At 34.9% G+C, this 15,491-nt stretch overlaps 1 protein-coding gene across 1 annotated transcript in view; it reads left to right on the top strand.

Annotated features, from left to right (window-relative positions):
- Positions 1 to 6,254: 6,254 nt before the first annotated feature.
- Positions 6,255 to 15,491, top strand: part of LOC126976526 (frizzled-2) — a 252,429-nt gene continuing 243,192 nt past the window's right edge. The window contains exon 1 of the mRNA XM_050824903.1: positions 6,255 to 6,764. The gene's annotated coding sequence lies outside the window, so the exon portion shown is untranslated. The remainder of the gene's footprint in view (positions 6,765 to 15,491) is intronic.

The following is a 15,491-nucleotide window of genomic DNA, read 5'->3' on the forward strand; positions in this document are numbered from 1 at the left end:
ACTAGCTAACCACTCTAGCTATCGTACACATTGGCAAATAAAAATTGACGCATTAACGGGCTCTCAGGTCTTCTGTATTCAAATTCAAATTTCTTTATTGGTACCAAAAGTATTACATGATATAGCTGGTTAGAAACTTTTAGGTGATAAAACCTCTGTCAGAAGATCCCACACTTCCATATCTAGAATCATTAAGTAGTTACCTACTTAACACTAATAAGGTGTTGGTGTATGTGTGTGACGATGTGTGAGTAAGTGTGTATATCAATGTGTATTGTGTTCGCTGATATATTGTCATTAAGGCGACACTAAATGCCAGCGACCTTGAGCGATATGAGTTCACAGCTGCCGGCCCGCCATCTATATAACAAAGCCAATATTTTCAAAATTCTTGGGTGAAAATCAGTTTATATGCTTACAATCCTCGTTATTCACTACTAATCTGAATAAATGAACCTACACAAAAAAGTACAAGCTATAAGAATAACTTTTCTGAAAGAAATACCAAAAAAATGCGTCACGCCATGCCAAAAAACTTGTTTAACTTCAAAGAAAAGTGGTTGTTCAAAAAGGCTCGGCAGTGTTAACTATAACCAACAGCAAGCATTAGCAACCTACAAATAAGACTTAAGGATGTATGTAACAGGATTAAGTAGTGTTCATAGCTCGAAATGCTTTCACAACTAAACTTGTCTAAAAACACCATGTTTGCGTGTTTTCTGCTTACTCTTCGCCTTAAATTCTAAGTCTATGGTGCTACACTCAGCCAGACGGCCAGACTGTCAGGTGAACAGCGGATTAAGTTAAAGACTTTCTTTTGTTAACCTTCACGTACAGCACCCTTGGAAAGCACTGTGTTAAACAGCAATCTATCCTATCATCATATCCATGTAGTAACTTGAAGTGGTATCTAAAAGGTTTTTCAAAGTATTGCATTGTGGATATAAGCCATCAAAAATTACATTATTATAAAAAGATGCTAAACTATATAGGTAGAAAATGTGTGACGCCCTGCAAGGGCAGAACATAGTTCGACGTACAGATGGCGGTTGGGGCAGAAACGCCCTGAAATGGCGACCACGTACCGGAAGACGAAGTCTTGGTAGGCACAAGATGGACCGACGATCTGGGCAACGCAGGACCAATCGTCATGGAGATCTTTGGGGGAGATATTTGGACGTCTTCCGTCTGATGATGATGATAAGGTTATTGGTATTGGTCTCCTTTTTTCACGGTCTGTGTAAATTCTCAATAAATTTACACCTCACTGATCTACCTCTTCTGTAACGGAATATAACTAAACCGGCAGCTGATTATACAAGGACTCTGCGAGGCTTGTGAGTTAATTAATTTAATTAACAGTCAATTAATAAGTTAATTATACAATTGCTTTCTGTAGTTCAAATATTAGTCATCTATATTATATTGTTACAAGTAATTGATAATATAAAAATTTGATTTGTTACGGAAGCTTGCTGTCAAGTATTTTTGAATTGGCCTTTACTTTAAGGCTACAGTAATCTACTCAATGCAATGTATTTTGATGTAATAAATACACAAGTTTGATTGTAAAACTTCACAGGGCGACTAAATATATCGTATAAGGTTATTACAAAGGCTATCCACCTAATTGGGTGGTCAGGCGCGATGCCTGGGGTACTCAGCCATAAAGTGGCTTTGATCACACTCTATTTTATCAGCGCTTCCTGTGTAGCATTATATCTGTAACATAAGGTGAAGACCTTATATAAAAGAAGAATATATATTTATAAAATATTTTATCATCATAACAAAGCTCATATTTGCAACGTTCATCATGTTCACGAAGCATTCTTACACAAACAATGACTTCAAGGTCTGTAGGTTGATGCATCCAATATGCGATAATTTATATTCATATAATTCTTAATGACTTTTATTGAAATAATTTATATTATTTAAACACGACTCATATATTGGATGCAGGACCTTATAAACTAATTTGTTATGTATATACAGCCATTGTAAAATACTCTATTTGACTGAAAAAAGAGGGCCATTGAGTTTCTTGTATGTTCTTCTCTTAATTTTTTACAAACACATTATGGTAAATTCAGTAATTTATAAGAAATATCTGTAGTGGCAATTCAAAGGCGCTTATTTTAAGCCTATTTAAATAAAATATATTTGACATTGACTTATAAAAGGGACCCATATCTCTCCTTTGCCACCATTTTCATTTGGCCTCACCATACTATACAATATGTTATTGTTAAGTGTGGCCAGGCAATTAACCCGTAACCATTATTTTTTTTATGGCAATACGGGGCGAGGCGAGCTGGACGTTCAGCTGATGGTAATTGATGCGTCTTGCCCATTACAATGTAGTGCAGCTCAGGATTCTTTAAAAACCCAAAAATCTGAGCGGCACTACAATTGCGTAAATTGCTCAATTCTTGAGATATAATAGTATGTTAAGTCTCATTTGCCCAGTTATTTCACTAGCTACGGCGCCCTTCAGGCGAAACACAATAATGATTACACATTACTACTTCACGGCAGAAAAAGGTGCCGTTGTAGTACTCATAATCTAGACGGCATCATGTGTAAAAGAGCCTCCCACTGGTTCTGCTGAGTGGCTAAAATGTTTGCGGTGATAACTTTCTAAATAACACCACACCATATGAATGGAGCAGTTTCCAGCTATTTTATGAAATGAAAATTATTGTAATGAAATTAATCGCAAAAACGCACACTGAGTTCATGCGCCCCGCTCTTCTCAGGGCTTTGGCATTTTTTTTTAATTGGAGGTAGATTTGACGTACACTAAGTGATTTTGAATAAAATATTAAAATTTTAAATTGATTCAATTCCACAACAAAATCATCGCTTAAGACGAGCAATACAGGTATAGCAATACACCAATGTCTCGAAGCCGCAACGCGCCGTAAGTGGCATTTAATTAAAAACCTGTCACTTGTACAACAGTCTCCCTACACCAAGTTACACCCACATCCTCCCTCTCCCACCCCCTGGCCTTCGTCAGCGTACAATCTCCGTACTGCCGAGGATTACTGCATGTGCATGCACAAATGGGATTTGTGTTCTTATAAGGATTTACGGTTTCCCCTTTGACACTTTGCGGCTAATTTGTTTGAAATGTATTTAAATCTTATAGCAAGGGCTTAATTAAAAATACAAAGGTTTATGTATAATTCATTATAATATATTGTAGGGGTTGTTTCTTACATGTACCTTTCAATCTAGATGAACTTGATACAAACAATGATATTATAGTATTGAAAGAGTTAGTCACGTCACTAGCGCGCCGAAAATCAATCGCCTAAATTGAGTCAATTGGTTCCTTTGGTCGTAGTCGCTGTCTCGATACAAAAACGGTACACACGCGTTTGTTGTTGACAGAATTGCTTATAATTTGATATAGGTAAAACAATCAAAATGCAGTATTGTGTTATGGGAAGATGCACTAATTACGAAAGTAAAAAAAAATCATAGAAATACATACTACAGTTAAGAAATCATGATTTGATTTCATTATTTATCTAATAAAATAAATACGTCGCCATGACATAGCCGATCGCCACCAAGCCGATCATAGATTAACATACAGAAGTGACGAAATATTGATGCTGTCTGTTGCGGGATGATCGAGGTAGAATATTTTAGGAAATTATGTAAAAAAGTCGTTGTTGCAGTGAATGTATTACGAAATGTAATAATTTTTAATAAACAAGTGCGTATATAGGTTGAACTATCAAACTACTAAAACAAGTTTTAGGGTAGATAGCGGACGTAGACAGTGAGTGCTATTTGTTTACGTAGGAGCTTTTTCAGTAACACTGTCCCTTTCAGTATATCCCTTGCTAACTGCAGAAGAATCAATTGATCATTTTCTTCGTCTCCCATAACTTTATTGTAATAAGCCCTCAACATAAAGACTTCCAAACAAATAAATTCATAAATAATATAAGATACAAAAAATGATACTTAATTGTAATCTTAAAACATTTTGGGAGCCGTCGAAATTTGGAATTAAAAAAAAATTTTTTTTCAAAATAATTCAGTATGGCTGAAATTTTTTTATAATATTATTTAAGTATCTAAACTGATAAACAACAAAAAATTGACAAATTAATTTAAAGTTTTTAGATACTTAAATAATATTACAAAAATATTTCAGCCATACTGAATTATTTTGTTTTTTTTTTTTTTTTTAATTCGAAATTAGCGTCTGGAACAGTTTAAACAGCAATAAAAATGTCTGGCAATATTAGATTTACGTTGTAGAAAGTTCAATAAAAATAATAAAAAACAAAAAAAACTTCTTAAAATGATTTAAAATATCGATACCTGTGCAGGTAGGATGCGCACTGATGAACGCAACCACTAACGCCAGCCAGATATATGACGTCCGGAAGAGTGAGAGAAATAGGATATCTAATAACTGGATTACCTGAAATTCTCTCTCAAAAACGTTGCTAGCTCTTAGACGATTCAAAAAAGTATGCCTCAGACCTGAAAAGAATGGGCGCAAGAAACTAAGACAGTGTATTAAATATTAAAAACAATCAAATCAAATTATGAATATCAGTTTCCTCTACGCTTATGTAGGGAGCTGATGGTGAGGACATAATTTTGCTGAATGATAATTTGTCGCACATAAGTGCACATATATTTGTACACTTAAAAAAATAAAATATGTGCACTTGCTTCATAAGATACATAATAGCCTTAAGGGTAAATGTATACACTTTTATAATAAAGTCCCAGCCACTGTTCAGGCATTATCTATAAATAAACTTACATGTTTTATTAAAAAATTGGCTCTTTCATAAATCTTACTATTCCCTACACCTGATTAACTAAGTGAACGGACAGCCTGGGACTAGATACTGTACTGAGGTACGGAGTTATTCTCTGGGGAAACAGCACAAATGCCCAGGATCTATTTATATTACAAAAAAAGTGCATACGAATATTGGCCAACATAAAAATAACAGACTCATGTCTACCCCATTTCAAAAAATTAAATATTCTAACCCTTCCCTCCATATATATCTTCGAAATATGCAAATTTCTTAAAAATAATCTACACAATTACACAAAGAAAGAAAAAAGCCCCGTCGATATCCCGAAAGATATATAAATAAATTAAACCTTCCAAAATCAAATTTAGTACTACATACATCGAGTCCTTATGTAATGTCTATAAAAATATATAATAATCTGCCAAACAAAATTCGAAGCATAAATGATGAAAATGAATTTAGTAAAACACTGAAAAACTTTTTATTAGAATAGTGCTACTATGCCGTAAATGATTTTTTAAACGAGCCAAACTAAAATAAATTGAAATATGGGTCTCCTTACTACGGTCTGCTGTTCAGACCAAAATACGACACCCAAACTGGGTATCCATAATATACTGCCTTGTATAATAATTATAGTATTAACTCCAAATGTTATATTTAAGGACTATATTTATGGAATTGCAATAAATTGAAATTGAAATTGAGATTATGATTAAAAAGAGCGCAAATAAAGAATGCTGGGAGAGTTTCTTGCACCGTTTCTTCTCTCTCAGAGCACCATTTGTTTCCGAAGCGGTAGGAGTATTATTATTATTTGAAGAGGGTGGTTATTTGTCTAGCTCTAATAATTTCCAGTAACACCGCGTACAAAAAAAAAACTTATAGCTCGTCGTCAAGCCCTGCCACCTTTACGAACCGCAATATCTTCTTGACGCGAGTATTACAAACAGCAGCAGCAGTAGGGAGCAAGGTGTAGTCACTAATAATGGTGTTACGCATATGCATTAGTGGGCCGCAATTGCAGAGTAGAAGATGAAGAGGCGTTTTATCAGCCTCAAGGCAAAAATCTGCAAGTTTTATCATTTTTGATGCCGACCACACTGAGGTGCTTGTTTAGGCGACAGTGCCCAGTTAACATCCTGGTAAGTGTGCATTTAATTTATGTTCAAAGATAGTAGTATCTAGTATATTAGAAATGCCATCAAAAAGAGTTCTAAAGGAATCAATTTTGAGAAAAAGAATGCCTTTTATGCCTTTTAATCTTTCAGCTGAATTATATTCTCAGAATCTTCTCCTAAATATTTTTCTTAAGCACAATACTACAAAGTATCGTTAACTGTTCAAGGACGTTCACATACTCAGCATATAGGTGGACATATATGATGATGGGAGGTTTATATTCGATGCTCCGGTCGCCGAAGCTCATTCGGTCGTGAGCGAGGAAGCCGGTCGCCCGCCCGCCCTCGCATCGCGCCCTAAGACTTGCTTCGGTAGCGGCATCGTTTCGGAATATAATTGACTGAGTTTTGAACAATTTTCTGTACAAATTTGACTTATTTAATAACTTTATTGAGAACTACACAGATGTAGTACTAAGTGATATTTAACACGTAGTAAACCAGTATTAGTATTTAGTTATATTTAAACAAGTCCTTCAGTAGTCACGTGTTTGTGTGATAGTCTAAATATAATATGTAAATATATCTAGAACGTATTTTTAGTAAATAAAAACAAATTTAAAACTTAATATAAATAATCGTTTGCCAGTAGTTTAAGCTTAAGGAAAATAAACACACGCGAGTTTCGTTTGTTATTTGAATTAGGACTATAATGTGTGGAGTTAAGGTTGTAGATTGAGTTGTGCCGTACAGAGTTGGGGTGTTACAGTAAATATTTAGAGAAAGGTGCAAGGAACTGTCGGAGGTGCAATCGATGCGGTTCGTGTTCTCCAAGGTGAGTCTATATTACAATATATTATTATTACTGTGTAAGTAAACCGTTTGGCTGTGTATGCCATGTATTGCCAATCGGTACTCGTATTTAGGTATGCGATATATGAAATCAGTTTTACACTTTTGTTTTTGAAATTAATTTACTCCGTGTATTGTAAATAGTTGTGTGCGTAAGTTTTTGTGACAATAAATAATTAGCGGTAAAATAATGGAATTGACCCACTTTTTTTATTTATACCACATATTATAATAATAATATGTACAAACATATCTGTGATAACTTAATCTCTTTAACTGTTATTGTAAATCCAAGTGAAGCAGAACATTCTAGCGCTTTATAGAGCTCAGATCCTAGCCAGATCTATGGAGTATTGCTGTCATCTCTGTGGTCTGGCGCACCCCAACTATTTTACTGCGTTCAATGCAGAGTTGCTCGAATTGTCCGGGACCCACTGCTCTGTGAATAGCTCGATCACCTTGCGGTGTGTAGAGACGTCGCTTCATTGTGTGTCTTCCGCATTTATAACGATGAGAGTTCCGAAGAGCTGTTTCACCTGATTCCTGCCACCGAATTCCACCTTCGCACCACATGCCACAACTTAGGATATCATCCCCACCATCTGGTGTGGATCCACCTCTACAGTGCGTTTTTCAAGGAACTTTCTTCTTAATTTTTTATGCCAATAAGGGACAAGACAAGCAGGATCTTCAGCTGATGGTATTTGATATGCTCTGCCCATTACAATGCAGTGACGCTGAGGGTTCATGAAAAACCCAAAAATTCTAAGCTCAATTTATTTTCCCACTAATTTCACTAGCTACGTACAACAAAGCTGTGGAATGAGCATTGGGCGGTATTTCCGGGAAGATACGACATGGGTACCTTCAAAAAAGCGGGTACACGTTCCTTAAGGGCCGGCAACGCTCCTCTGATTCCTCTGGTGTTCCTCTGGCCCACCAAGTGACCTGTCGTTTGTCCTCCTTTCCATAAAAAAATAAAGTAGGGGTGTAATATTATTGGTATATTGCATGGGGGTGATCACTTAACATTAAAGTATCTACATGCTCGTACCTTCATGAGTAACATATATTATATATGGGTACTAAAATTTGGAAAAGTTATTACAATGTCAATAAGTACTTAATTTCTATATGATGTATCGAACAAATGAGTAATTAGAGGGCCGATGTATCCAACACTCTTTGATTATGTTCGGAGCAAGTTCTCAGAAGTTGGTACGTATTACGGTTCGGTTCCCGCTGCGTCGGCCCAATCACAGAGTATTGTGGCTTCCGACTATTGAATTACGTGCCGGTCGGTGAATGTGATATGAATCTGTAAACGTATTACCAACGGTCGTGGATTTGCTGCATTTTAATCTGATAATGTTGGCGGTACGTGTATTGGGGGGTCACTCACATGTATGCTACTAACCCATTCCTGTCTAAACAATTTGGAATGTTTTTAAAGTGATAACCCTCACTTCTAGGATTAATACACAAATAAAATTTGAAAACAAAATTTTATGAACGATACGGGACTCGAACCCACGATCTACGACCCACGACGCTAAGATTTTAGGACGATACGTCACTCGAACGGTTAGCTCAGCTGGCAGAGCACTGGCACGGAACGCCAGAGGTCGTGGGTTCGAGTCCCGCATCCTTCATAAAATTTTGTTTTCAAATTTTCTTTGTGCACTCGTGTCTATTTTTCAAAACACTACGATTTATAAAAATTAATGCGTAAAAAATTATTGCGTTATTTTGCAGAAATCCATAACGGTTCAAATTTTGTGAGCCTTCTTGAGCGTAAATTCCACTAAGATTCGTCTTGAATCAATTCGACACGTGTTTCGCCTCTGCACGAAGAATCCTCAGAAGATGTTGACTCGCCAAATTCTGGCACGAGACTTTGGCGAGAGAGAGAGAGAATTCTACGATCTTAGAATATTTTTACGGCTAGATGGACTATGACAGCTGTGAAAACGTCGAAAAAAAAACTTTAGAACTAACCTCTATTTTGAGCAATTCACGCACACTAACACAAAGCTCGAGTGTAAGACGTAGCTTGTCACGCACACTAAACTTATATTCCTGGGCTGTTTTCATCGGTTGTCTGCCCATTACAATGCAGTGACGCTGAGGGTTCATGTAAAACCCAAAAATTTTAAGCTCAATTTATTTTCCCACTAACTTCACTAGCGGTATATATATAGCGGTATTTCAAGAGACTCTATCTAGAGGTATAAATTATCTAAGACTGCGATATATTTTCTATCGATTTTTTACGGAACAGCCGTATGCCCATAACATATCGCAGTAAAAAAAAGATTATAAATGCTATTCTAAACCATATTACTTGATCCTTTCATTGAAGGCTTTTATTTATATGTTAGTTTTGTTTCCCTCATCTAATTGTAGGGTAAGCAAAATAGGTACCTTTTCAAACTTTGCTACAAGTTTCTGAAAATTACACTATTTTTCAGTTTGTGTGTATAAATATAGTAATGTATGTTAATTTTCTTGTATTATTCGAACTGAAATATAAGAAGATATCGATTAACGAGTTAACTAACGTTTTTACGACGGAATTAAAAAAGATAACGGATTGCACTCCGGGAGTGCCGGCAGAACTGAAAACTTAAACTTATATATATATATATAACTTATTATATATATATATATATATATAATAAGTTATATATATAACTTATTATAGTTTGAAATGGTAAGGGAATCATTTCGCACGATTTGCTTTATGTATCAGTATAAACCCACATGCACACACTCACTCAAACACACACACACACACACACACAGTTTTCAGACTTGTTTAATGGTGCGATAATTGTAAAATTTGGTTTTTAAAACCTACACAAAAATGACAATTTATATTACGTAAAAAATTAACACTTCAGAACTATTACAATTATATTATATTAAAACTTTTATCTCTCTGAAAAATCAATTTTCATTTTCAACGGCAATCTTACGAATTTTCGATTAGGTCACGTGTTTGACGCGAATTTAACATTTTATACCCATCCCAAGATAAGTGCTCAACGCTGCTAAAGAAGTTTACATTTCAAAAATGAAATTTTTCGTCAATAAATTGTTCTTTGATTGTCTTCTGTTCATTGACTGTTCCAGGTTATCTCCAAAAGGACTGCTTTTGAAAAAAATATAAAAATTCACAATCTACGTGGGCTAGTTAGTGATGGCCGCTTATCATACACATTGTGTATAAAGTTGTAATTTAATTAACTGAAATTTTTATTCTGACGTTTTTGACGTAAGCCAATCATCCGTTTTACATGACATTAAGAATCGGATTTTTCATTTTCTGAGGGCTTAAAAAAGCCTAATATATCGATTGGCAACTGCATCAAATCAATATCAGTAAGCAAACCAATTAAACTTTACAATTATCAATCAATTTATCTGAAACAAAAAATTGCAAAATGGCTCAACTTTATTAACACAATTACAGAGCTTGTGAACGTGGAAAATTTTGATGTATGTGTGTCCACAGATGTTCCGTATTGCGGGGTCTGGCAGAGTTGGGAAACCCCGTCAGGAGTACATACATCAAATGTAATTGGATTGTGTTGCCCCCGACCTGACGTAGTTTCGGTCATATTTGTAAATAGAGTACCTAACATACTACCGTCTATATTAATATGTTTGGACCTTGAAGCCGAGAACATATTCCCACTTAAATGTCAGCAACTCTTAAGTTCTCGTATTCTGAATGTCAATGAACTGGTTTTAGCTAGCCCCCTCTAGTATAAGAATTATTATTACTCACACAAATTATTATAAAAAATCGGCCAATTCACGCACTTTGACTAAAGACAAAAACAAAGACTTTGACTAAAGAACAAGTAATTTAAGCCATAATAGAATATCAATGAGTCTAAAAAAAGAGCCCGCTGAGTTTCTTGAGACCGTTTTTCTTTTTCAAAGTCAAAGTTTTTATTTGCATAAACATGTTAGATTGATGTTACAGAAATATTATAAAGTACATGTTTGCCACATTTATGACGTGCAAATTTTATAAAATACATTTCTAAATCATTAGTAACAATAATTTCAATTTAACAAAAGATTAGTAGCAGTATTATATACTATATAGTCAAGTTTTTAGTTGAAAATATTCGTCTAATGAATATAAGCAGTTTTTACTAAGGTATATTTAAGTTCTGCTCAGAATTTAAAATTCTAAAATCTTATATGAAAAACGTTGACAAAAAAAAGGATCTATAGATTTTCATAGAGTATAGAAATAAAATATGAGGGTATTTCTGAAAAATCCAAAGAACAGTACACTGGTAGTGCATAATCTCTAGTACGCTCATAAACATATTAGCCAATTTAAAAAAAATACTGATATACCTATTCAATGTCAATTCGAAACAAACATAAACTCGTAATTCCATCTACTAGGCTCCGTAAAATGCAAAATCTTTTAAAGTGGATAGTGTTATATTTTATAATAAACTCCCAAATGATACTAAAATATTACCAATTTTTTTTTATGTATCGTACAAAAATAATTAACATCTAAACTAAGCCTATTAACATGTGAAAGATTATTTGAATGATAAAAATAGTTGAAAGTAATGTTTATAAAATTGATTCTTCTTAAACTCATATGAACACCATTTTTAAGTAACTTTTGTGCTTTATTATGACATGCACAATCATCATTGCTTGAGGAAAAGACGTGAAGATAAAATTGAAATGATAAACGGGAGAAACACATTAACAGCCGTTCCCAATATACTATCTACAGATACAGTTAAATTACTACCTTCTACTGTAGTAGTGTGTCAATAAGTCTAGTCTAGTCTACTAGCTGACAATAATCTGAAGCTGACTCAATATACACGATAAGTCATTCTTATCGCCTTATATTGTGACGCGTGAATTGCAATTTCCATACAAACTTCTATCGCTGTTAAGCTATACGTCGTCCCATTGACAGACAGCGTGTACGGATAAGGTGAGTTACCTTCGATAAGTTTATTGGGACAGAAAAGTCAACGAAAGTTACGATTTTTATCTCAAGTAAGCGATAGACTGAATATTGGCAACGGTCGTAAGATGATTTAGATTTTATGAGTAGCCAACGGTGTTTCCTTGTTCATTTCTGCGACACCGACAGAAATGAACATCGAAAGAATTTTCCTATTCATGCGAGGTATGATTAAGTAGACATCACTATTACAGTCGAAAAAGCTGTTGTAACAGTCGATTTAAATCGTTCTATTTTTTATTCAAGGATGATATAACTGTTTTATTATCAGAACACAGAACTGAAAATAGTTAATAGTTGTCTACCAGTGGGTCCAGTCCTTTGCACAGGAGGCCGGCTAGATTATGCGTACCGCAAACGGCGGCTATTTTTGCCGTGAAGCAGTTATGTGTAAATATTACTGTGTTACGGTCTGAAGGGCACGGTAGCTAATGAAATTACTGGGCAAATGAGACTTGTCATCCTACGTCTCAAGGTGACGACCGTAATTGTAGCGTGGCTCTGCAATGTAATGGGCACGGCGTATCAATTACCATCAGCTGAACGTCCTGCTCGACTTGTCCCTTATTTTCATTAAAAAAAAAGTTAGCTTAATCTGCTTTTGCCTCATAAGACTTTAGACTCAAATTAAAGACACGGTCCTGTGATTTTATTAAAAATTAGAACTCAGCCTTGCTTGGAACTCCCATTTCATAGCTTGTGTGCAACATTATATGTATTTATAACATTTTAAAAGCAACAAATTTTTCTTTGAGTTATGTTGGATATTGTTTTTAATTAATTTTATAGAAATTTTAAAGAAATACCTTAAGTTTATTTGGAATAGGAATCTCCCGCCTGCTTCTTTTGTGATCAATTAGTTTTTCATTTTCTTTGAAATTAGTTCCTAGTTGTTATACATTGTAGGAGGGCTCAGAAAACGGTTATGTTTTTAAAATAATCTGTTTTTTTTTAAGTAAAAGTTTTCTTTGAATCATTTCGGATCGTTTCTGTCTGAAAAAAAATTATTTAAATTGAGACTTTTTTTTTAATAAATTTTTGAAGTTATAATTTTTGATTTTTTTTTTGGAAAAAGTTAAGATACCTGATATTTCAAAAATGGTTGACTTTTACATGCATAAGAGAGTTAAAATTATCGCAAATATCGGGAATACGTCAAATTACCAATAACCTCTGAAAATAAACTAAGTGGAATTAACATAGATAATTCATAACATTAAATAGTTATCGTTTTGTAAACTAATAATTATTTTATTGTAATGGAACAATAGACCAATTTGTTCATGTGATAAAGAGTTTAATAAAATACAATTTTATCAAAACAAAAGACTATTATAGAAGAGTGAATTTAGCACCACATTGCACCCTCGTGTTATTGTTTGCAAATGTAGTGCAAGGGGACGTTTTGATTAAAAACCAAACGTCAAGAAATCGATCTTATTTGCAGAATTAATAGAATGAATCATGTTATTGCAATATGGCCTTTATGCTTACGTGAAATGAGCTATTGCAGCGTGAGATATTTTCTTTGTAAGCGTGAATATGACATGGTGTATACAATCGAATATATTATAATATAAATCGAAATTTGGTAGTGAGTGACGGGCGAAGCTGTCATCTACGCCGCCAATTAAAAGGGGTGATGTCATCCATCAGCCTGGATTACTGGGGAAACTATTATTATAAACGAAAACCAATTATATGGGCACCGAGTCCCATAGTTGTGAATGAACGGGATCACAAATATGTTATTTTCATAAGTTATTGTATAGATATCGTAATAGAATTGTTTTTCTTTTCAACTTCATAAATAGGAAAAATTTTAGGAAAACGTTAAAATTTTAGTATGGAGAAATCTGGTAAGCGTTGCATGTTTTATTTATAGTAGAGGAGGATCTGATGTTAAGTGATCACCGCCGCCCAGATTCTCTTGCAACACCGGAGCAATCACAGGGGCGTTGCCGGCCTTTAAGGAAGGTGTACGCGCTTTTTTTTTAAGGTACCCGTGTCGTATCGTCCCAGAAATACCGCACAAGGAAGTTCATTCCACAGCTTTGTAGTACAGCCCTAAGTATTTATAACTGTTTTTATTATTTGTTTCCCGAGGGATAGTCGTGCATTGTGTGTGTCAGCATCAGGTTCCTTATGTTTTAGCAATTAAAATGTAACTATTTAGCAAAATGATTAAAAACGACAAGTTATTACATAATTTTCTTAACTTGAAGGGACACTTACCTGAAATACAACAGTTTTTCACTGATTACTTTGTCATTGCGTGGCGTTGTATTCAAAGCGCAGTCAACACAACTGAACGAAAACTCTGCCTAATTTAAAAACATTCATATTCATCATATACATGTTTGAACCTACCGGGATTCAAATCCGGGACCTATAGGTCAGTAGGCAGGGTCACTAACCACTGGGCTTTAGGGGTCGGAAAGTATGTTCGCATTTAATCACAATCAGCATAGTTTTACGTAAGTAAACTCTAAGCAAAGTCTAAGTTCACTCTCTAAACCTCAGCCTAACCTTTGCTGGTAGACTTTTGTAGATTCTGCTTTTTTTTTTAAATGAAAATAAGGGATGAGACGAGCAGGACATTCAGCTGATGGTAGTTGATACGCTCTGCCCATTACAATGCTGTGCCATTCAGGATTCTTGTAAAACCCAAAAATTATGGCGCTCTTCAGACCGAAACACAGTGATGTTTACACATTACTGCTTCACGGCAGAAATAGCCTCCGTTGTGGTACCCATAATCTAGCCGGCTTCCTGTGCATCTCCTATCCTCCCACTGCTTGTATACTAACAAATCTTGGCGGTTCAAACCGGTTAAGATAACTCATATCGTTTAGATAATTATGTTCAATCACTTAGCTACATACATAGATACAGGTAAAGCTAATATGAAGTCTTTGTATCCGAGCCTGATGTCACCTAGTTTCTCCATATCACACAAGACCGTCCAAATAATGTGAGTTTGTAACAATAAAATGGGTCGGCCATAAAGCATCGTTTATCAGAATTTATCCGTGGCACGGCGGCTGCTCGAATAGCTCGGGGTTCGTTTATAAGAAGTGTCTAAATTATTCACACGAGGCTTCAGGGAGTTAAGAAAGCTAAACTGATCTCCGCGTACCACTCGGCAAACACTTCATAAATTCACAAAAGCTCTGCCTCACAACCTGTATGTAGATTATATACGAGCTTCAAACAGTGTACAGAAAATATGACTCAACTGGTTTCTTATATCAATTTTTCATAATAAAAATGGAAATGAATTTGATGAATTCTTCTTCGTAGTTCCAATTATTATGACCTCTTCACCAAAAGCAGCACAGTATATGCTTAATTTATACGTACTGGTACGTGATCTTCCATTTATTTGAAATTTAAGCATGTTAAAGGTAGCGATATACTAAAAATCTTCAAATTAATTAACCTAAAAAATACAAAGGACCCATGGGGCCATTCGACTAATATTGTAAAATACATACTTGACATTCTAGCACCTGAATTAACAATAATATTCAACGAATGAATAGATGAGGGTGTGTTCCCTGACCTCATGCAACACAGCAAAGTTATGCCTCTGTAATATCAATGACACTCGCAAAGTCTGTAGCCAAGTGCCTACTCCCAATATCACCTTTGGCCATTTGCCCAAATACAACGTCAAGAATTGTT

The sequence above is a fragment of the Leptidea sinapis genome, chromosome 41, assembly GCF_905404315.1.
Source record: "Leptidea sinapis chromosome 41, ilLepSina1.1, whole genome shotgun sequence".
Lineage (NCBI taxonomy): Eukaryota > Metazoa > Arthropoda > Insecta > Lepidoptera > Pieridae > Leptidea > Leptidea sinapis.